This window comes from Mustela nivalis, assembly GCF_964662115.1.
Source record: "Mustela nivalis genome assembly, chromosome: 17".
Classification (NCBI taxonomy): Eukaryota; Metazoa; Chordata; class Mammalia; order Carnivora; family Mustelidae; genus Mustela; species Mustela nivalis.
The window spans coordinates 48,805,413-48,813,818 of NC_139036.1; positions in this window are offsets into that span (position 1 = coordinate 48,805,413).

Below are 8,406 nucleotides of genomic sequence, written 5' to 3' on the forward strand. Positions count from 1 at the left end.
GGAAGGTGAAGTCCAGTGTCGGTCCCTGAGCGGTCCCCTCAGGCAATTTTTAGCGAGACAGCATTTCTGGGAGCGATTCCGCCCCCCACACCCCGCTGGGAGAGATTTCTATTTTTTCCTTTCTTTCTTTTTTTTTTTTTTTTAAGATTTTGTATTTATTTATTTGACAGAGAGATCACAAGTAGGCAGAGAGTCAGGCGGAGAGACGAGGAAGGGAAGCAGGCTCCCTGCTGAGCAGAGAGCCCAATGCGGGCCTCGATCCTAGGACCCTGGGATCATGACCTGAGCCGAAGGCAGAGGCTTTAACCCACTGCGCCACCCAGGCGCCCCGGGAGAGATTTCTAACTTAACGTGATTGATTTGCACTTGTAATGTAAAAATTTTTAAAAAGATGAATAGTTCATGTTCTTAGGGAGAAACCATCTAAACAGGCAATTAGGAAACAAACCTGTACCCTGTGTTACATCACGTGGCAATCCACACAGATCGGATCCCCTTGTGTGTGGAGATTCTTTATGGCTACAACACTGGAAAAAAGAATATAGTTACTGAAAAGAAATCAAATGCCATATATATATATGGCAAATATAAAAAATATATTTTATGGCAAATATATATATATATATTATATATATTATAATTTTTCTTTTTTTAAAGTAGGCGCCACAACCAGCGTGGAGCCCAACACCGGGCTTGAACTCACAACCGTGAGATCAAGACCCGGGATGAAGAGTCAGACACTTAACTCACTGAGCCACCCAGGTGTGCCAAATACTGTATGGGTTTTTTTGTTCATTTTTTAAATTTGTTAAGATTTTGTTTATTTGGGGGCACCTCCGTGGCTCAGTCCTTAAGCGTCTGCCTTTGGCTCAGGTCATGATCTCAACATTGTGGGACGGAGCCCCATGTCCGCTCCCTGCTCAGCGGGAAGCCTGCTTCTCCCTCTGCCAGCTGCTCTCCCTGCCTGTGTTTCCTCTCTCGCTCTCTCTCTCTCTTTCTGTCATAAGAAAATAAAATTAAAAAAATAAGATTTTGTGTATTTGAGAAAGAGAATGAGAGAGAGCATGAGAGGGGCAGGGTCAGAGGGAGAAGCAGACCCCCTGCTGAGCAGAGAGCCCTATGTGGGACTCGATCCCAGAACTCCAGAATCGTGACCTGAGCTGAAGGCAGTGGCTTAACCAGCTGAGCTGCCCAGGTGCCCCAACACTGTATGTTTTTTGTTTTGTTTTGTTTTGTTTTGTTTTGTTTTAAGATTTTAATTTTTTGACAGAGAAAGACAGCGAGAGAGGAAACACAACAAGCAAGAGGAGTGGAAGAGGGAGAGCAGGCATCCTGCTGAGCAGGGAGCCTGATGTAGGGCTCCATCCCAGGGCCCTGGGATCAGGACCCAAGCTCAAGGCAGAGGCTTAACGACAGAGCCACCTAGGCACTCCAATACTGTATGTTTTTAATAAGGCTAACACGTCTGTTACTTTTCAGAGTTGCCAAAGAATTTTGACTCTGAATTTGTGGCCCCTTTCTTGGTTAGAAAAGAAACACTGAGATTCAGCCCATCTTGGCCTCTGTGAAACCTTCCTTTTCCTCCCAGGACGATGAATCAGCCTCTCTAACTGAAAGTTGTTTGGTACATGTTGCCTGCGGTTTGATACCAGCCTATACATTTCCTCCTCCTCCAGGAAGTCTTCCCTAACTCTCTGGGATTGGATTAAATGATTCAGTGCTCCCAGGTTATTGTAACATGTGTTATCCAGTACCGGGATGGCCTAGTTACTCATATATTTGCCCCATTGTAGTTTTGTTATTTATTTATTTATTTGAGAGAGAGAGGGAGAGAGAGCACAAGGAGAGGGAGAAGCAGTGGAGAGGGAGAAGCAGACTCCCCACTGAGCAGGGAGCCAGGCATGGGGGACTCAATCCCAGGTCCCTGGGATCATGACCTGAGCTGAGGGCAGACACATAACCAACTGAGCCACCCAGGTGCCCCCAGAGATAGATTTTAAATTTTCTGTTTTTTCTTTTGATAGGTGTTATGGGCTGAACCATCCCTCAACCCCAACCAAATCAGTATGTTGAAGACCCAGCCTCCAGTCCCTTAGAATGTGACTGTATTTGGAGATGGGGCCTTGAAAGGGGTCATTAAGGTAAAATTAGGTCACTAAGGTGGGTCCTGATCCAATATGACTGGTTTTATTTTAAGAAGGGGAGATTTAGAAGAAGAAGGAGTAGGTGAAGAAGGAGGGGGAGGGGGAAGAAGAAGAGATTAGGACATAGACCCACAGAGAGGAGGTCATGTGAAGACATGGGGAGAAGTTGCCCATCGACAAGCCAAGGAGAGAGGCCAGAAGAAACCAACTCTGATAACACCTTGATCTCAGATTTCTAGGATCCATTGCAAGAAAATACATTTCTGATGTTTAAATCACCCACTCTGTGGTACTTTGTTGTGGTAGCCCTTGTAAATGAAGACAATAGGTTTCATGTTCACAGAATTCCAAACATAAAAAGGATATACAGTATAGAAAGTCTCTACACAAATCATGTATGTATACATGTTTTCTCCTCCCACTTTTACATAAATGATGGCATGGTGTTTCCAGTGTTCTGCCCTTTGCTTTTTTCACTTAAATAATATGTCTTGTGAGTCATTCCTTATCAGAGCACAAAGAAATTTCTCATTCGTTTTTACTCTTCCATAACTGGTCATTGATTTTTTTTATAGTTTTGGGATTTCATGAAATATGCAGCCATTTATAGAGTAGATATTGATAACATTCTATTTCTTAAGTTGGCTGGTGGTTCAGGAATATGTGTTTTATTACATACATATCATGTTTCATAACTTAAATTATTATAAATGGCAAGGAGGGAAAAAAAGCTTAGAAGGCGGAAATGAAAAGGAAGGGAGGGAACAGATGATATGTATGTATATGTAAAATCTTAGTCAGGATGAGACCATAGAAAGCTGTTCTGAGAGGATGCCTTTGAGTAAATGATGTGAAGGAGGAGAGGGTGCTAATTACGGAGTTAGCTGAGACAAGAGTATTTTCAGCAGCAAGTGCAAATGTCCTGTGCCACAAGCAGGGAGGTTCATTAGCACTTGCTCTTACTCTCTGTCAAATAAATAAATAAAATATTTTTTAAAAAATGTGTTTGCTCAGCCAACTAGGCTCACTAACCACATTGTAAACTTCTTGAGGGTAGGTGTCCCTGTCTGTCATGTTCATGTACAGGTCCCCATTTCCTAGCACTTAGTAGGCACTCAGTAAAAATGTGCCATTTGAGTGAATGAATCAATCACTTTATATTCCTGGTGCCAGCATATCTGATCCATACAGAGACGCCTGACTGGCTCTGTCAGTAGAGCATGTGACTCTTGATCTCGGAGGGGGGTGGGGTGGTAATAAATAAATAAATAAATAAATAAAATCTTGAGAATAAATAAATCAATAAAAATTTTAAAAATTGTTTAGGGGTGCCTGAGTGGCACAGTCAGTCATGTATCCAACTCTTGATCTTAGCTCGGGTCTTCATTTCAGGGCTGTGAGTTTAAGCCCCACTTTGTTAAAAAAAAAAAAGTTTAATGTATGTTTGTTGAATAGATAAGACTTACATGGCAAGCCACTGTAATAAGTGGGATATGGGCCTGATCCATTAGGATAAAGAAAGTAAGACTTACTGGTTGAGGAAGCTGAAATCACACTTGCATGTTCCTTTATAAATTTGAGTCCAAGTTTGGTAAACTATTAAAGGAGATTGCAATCCTTTCTGGAAGGATACCAGCTGTAACAAGGGAACTAGGAGTCTTCAGCAACCTGGCTTGAGATAAGAGCGGGCCAAATTGTTCCACTTCCAAGATGCATCAGTCAAGGCTGATGAACAAGAACAGAGCCTGGGGTGCCTGGGTGCCTCGGCTGAGCGGCTGCCTTCAGCTCAGGTCATGATTCTGGAGTCCTGGGATCCAGTCCCACATCAGGCTCCCTGCTCAGGAGGGCGTCTGCTTCTCGCTTTGACGTCCCTCCTCTCGTGCTCCCTCTCTCATGTTCTCTCTTTCTCAAATAAATAAATAAAATATTAAAAAAAAAAAAACACCAGAGCCTGGATATCCATCGACAGCTAGAAACACGTGAGGGCCAGTCTTCAAAGGCAGCTGTGACCCTGTACATTTTACTGTGAGTTGGGGATGTTCCGTCTGAATTGTTTGTCATGTTTATGCTGCTTGGCTGCATAGCTGTGAAGACTGGAGGAAGATATCGCCTCTCACATTCAATTCCTAGAATAGAATTAGGTGATAAATATACAATGAACAAGTCTAATTATATAACGGGTAGGAAGGAATGCCTGCCCATATTCGAAAGGGAGGATGTTACCCATTAGGGTTTTTCATGGAAGGTTGACAGTTGGTGGTATGCACATTGCATGAGTGGGATATAGTAAGAGCTTTGCCAAAGGAACATTTCTAGAAGAAGCATTCTGTAAAGAGGATAGATGGTAGATATATGTATGTATATATATATATATATATATATATATATATATATATATATATATATATAAAAATTTCACCAAATCTCCATATTATATGGAAGTTGTGGTGGTTCTTAAATAGGGTCTAAGATGCTCTGAGATATGTTTTCTGGTGTTAGAATCCCAAATACCTTTGAGGAAAATATTGAGAAAACCACAATGAATTGAAAAATATTACTGAAACTCAGACACCTCTGAAGATGTTTCCCACAGTAAATACCAGAGATAAAGGATCTAAGTTCTTTTGTTGTAATTTAGGGAACACATTTGAATCTAACACTAGTGCTCTGCCAGTGAATGTCCAAACTCAATAAGTGTATTTGGAATTTTTATTTAGGATTTTATTTATTTATCTGACAGAGAGGCACAGTGAGAGAGGGAACACAAGCAGAGGGAGTGGCAGAGGGAGAAGCAGACTCCCCGTTGAGCAGAGAGCCCAGTGAGGGCCTTGATCCCAGGACTCTAGGAAGGCAAAGGCTTAATGACTGAGCCACCCAAGTGCCCGTGTATCTGGAATTTGAGGTCAAGCAAACACTTGTGACTTAATTTAATGGGATGGGGAAGTGAGAGAAAAATCTTGGACTGAGGAGGTTTTTGTTTTAATTTTTAATTTTATTTTTAAGTAATCTCTATACCCAACATAGGGCTTGAACTCACAACCCTGAGATCAAGGGTCGCATAGTCCATGGACTCAGCCGGCCAGGCAGGTGGGCAGAGCACTGTGCCCACAGAACCCAACAATCTTCAGGAAGAGTTTGGGCAACTTGTTGTCACCAAGGGTCCAAGCAGAAGTCAGAGCAGTGTCCAGAGCTATGGAAAAGTAAGAACTGGCAGGTGCACAAATGAACAACCAGCACCAGGAGTGGTTTCCAGTTGCTGGGCTGAGGATTAGATGTGGCCAGAAATCACTGATACTTTCTCTCCCTTGTCTCCCAGATCCAAACTATTCCTATGCATTCGTTTTTCTCACAAATATCAATGAGTGCCTCAGAGCTGTGAATTTGGCAGAGAATGAGACAGTTCTGAACCCCATGGGAAGTGGGGGAGACAGTCTGCTCAAGAAAAGTCTCTCTGAAGATGGGACCTTCCCACTGGGATTTGGAAAGCTACAAAGGGGTCAGATGAGGGGGACAGTGGACAGTGAAGAAGCTGAGAAAGGCAGCTACCTTGATCTCGTAGGACCCTCTGTCAGCCAGGGTGAGGAGTTGGCGTGTTCTAAAAGCAGTAAGAAGAGACGGAGGGGTTTTAAGCTAAGGTCTGAAAAGATCACCCTCGCTCCCAAGGGGAAGAATGAGTTAAAGGTGAGAAAGAGTAGAAAAAGAAAGACCAATCTTGATGCACCAGCGTTCATCTGGATGTAATAGATGGTGGCTTGTGGTCGGTGGTAATAAAGGAAATAGAAAAAGGTAGACTGATTCAGGATAGGATATGGGGGGGTCAAGTTGACAGGATGGTAGCTGGATGGCCTGTGGCCGTGAGAGGGGGAAAAGAATCAAGGGCCAGTCCTGAACTTCTGCCATGAGTGACCAGATGGATTGGGGTGTGCCTAAAAAACCAGATGGATTTTGGCTGTGCCTAAAAAACCCACAACCTGGGGTTCCTGGCAGAAGTTCAGGTTGAAATCCCAGACGTGAGCACCACGGACAAGCAGACGGTACCTAAAGCGATGGGACCAGAGTGGATACCAAGTGCTGTTGATTGGATCTTCTAAACCTCGCTTAGCTTGCCCACCTCTCTCCTCCACTACCGCCTCTCAAGCCCAATCCGCTGCTCTTCCCTGGACCTTTGTGATTTCTTCCTGTCTCCCCACTTCTCTATTTTCTCCCTTTTAATTGGTAGCCTGTGTGATCTGCTCAAAATTTAATCAGATTATGTCACTCCCAGTTTAAACCCCTTTAATACTTTGTTCTCAGGATGAACAAAATCAAATCCTTACCTGACCCACCAAGAGGGTTGCCAGAGAAAATACAGGATGCCCAGTTAAATTAGAACTTCAGATAACCATTTTTAGTATGAATATCGTCACTTACCTTCTATTAAATTCAACCTGGCATCTTGTACTTTTATTTGCTAAATCTGGCGATCCTACCCACAAGGGCTTGGCAAGATTTGGCCCCTACCACTCTCTCCTGGCTCATGTCTCATCAGATATCCCTTGTTCTCTGACTTAAGCCATAGTCTTTTTCTTCAGAACGTGGAACAGGCTGTGGCCTCTCCCATGCCAGGCCTTTGCACATGCCGTTTCCTTTGCTGGGAATACTTTTAGCTCCTCTTGAATTAACTGACTGTGATTCAAATTTCAGATCTCAGTGTCCAACAAACAGCCTTCTTTTCCTTGTGTTCTGTACTCTCCTAGCATGACGTAATTTTCCTTCATTGATCCTATGTCAGACTTCAATTACACATTTATTTGCATGACTATGTAAATATCATGTATCTTTTCCAATAAACTATAAGGTGAGGGACCGGATTTATTTTTGCTCACTCTTGGGTCCTCTGTGCCTCTTGTAGCGTCTGGTACATGGTAGGTACTGTGAAGAGAGAAAAGAAAGGAGGTAAAAGAAGAAGGAAGGAAAGAAGGGAGGGGAAAAAGATGAAAGATAGTACTAGATTATAGAATAAATGATATCAGGACCAGTGTGAGGAATGAAGATTCAAGCAGAGATTGGGCCTATGAACTAGCTCACAGGGTGGGCATGAAAGTGATCCAGGGCCACAATAAAATACCCACATCAGCCTGGGAAGAAGGTGACACTATTTTGTTCCAATATTTTTGGACTGAGGATGAGGTTCGAGGCTGCTTAAACATATTCTACCTCTAGGGGTGCCTGGGTGGCTCAGTGGGTTAAACGTTGGACTTGATTTCAGCTCAAGTCATGATCTCAGGTTGTAGGATTGAGCCCCAGGTCAGGCCCCTCCCTGAGCATGGAGCCTGATTGGGATTCTTTCTCTCTCTCTCTCTCCCTCTCCTGCTTCCTCTGCTCCTCCCCACTTGTGTGTTCTCTCTCTCTAAAAATAAAATAAAATCTTAAAAAAAAAACCCAAAACCCAAAAACCCAAAATATATTCTACCCTGAAACTCAATTAGGTTTGGCAAATGGGGCAGCATGGTTGTAGGTACAGGTGAGCTTCTTTGTTTAATTATGGCCTCAAGGGAAAGGTCAAGTGGGTCTGGGCTAAGACCCTGTTCAACTCTGTGGGGATGTTCCTCTCCACTCTGAAGTCCCCAACTTCTTTCTTTGTAAGCTTAGCATGAGTAAGTATAAAGGTGTGTGTAGACTAAAGACAAGCAGTAAACTAAGTCCCTCTTTCTCAATCAGTTCTCCAAATAAATTGGTTCTATCCTTTTTTTTTTTTTTTTTAAGATTTTATTTATTTATTTGATCCCAGGAGACTGGGATCATGACTTGAGCAGAAGGCAGATGCCCAACTGACTGAGCCACCCAGGTGTCCCAATTCATTCTATTCTTAACCTAAATGTCTAGTTAGACTAATTTGGGGGGAATAAATATAGATCTATAAATTGTTTAAGTTTTTTCTTAGTTACAGAATAGGAAGGAAGGAAGACAGTTGGTGCCATTGATATGAACATCTCTATTTCTTTGCTAAATCATTTTTTAATTTATTTATTGGTTGTCTTCATGGCAAATGTTAGCTATACCTAGCTTTTTATTTTCTTCATTATTTTTTTAAAAGATTTATTTATTTATTTATTTATTTTACAGAGAGAGAGAGAGAGAGAGAGAGAGACAGAGAGAGATCACAAGTAGACAGAGAGGCAGGCAGAAAGAGAAGGGGAAGCAGACTCCCCGCTGAGCAGAGAGCCCGATGCGGGACTCGATCCCAGGACCCTGAGATCATGACCTGAGCTGAAGGCAGAGG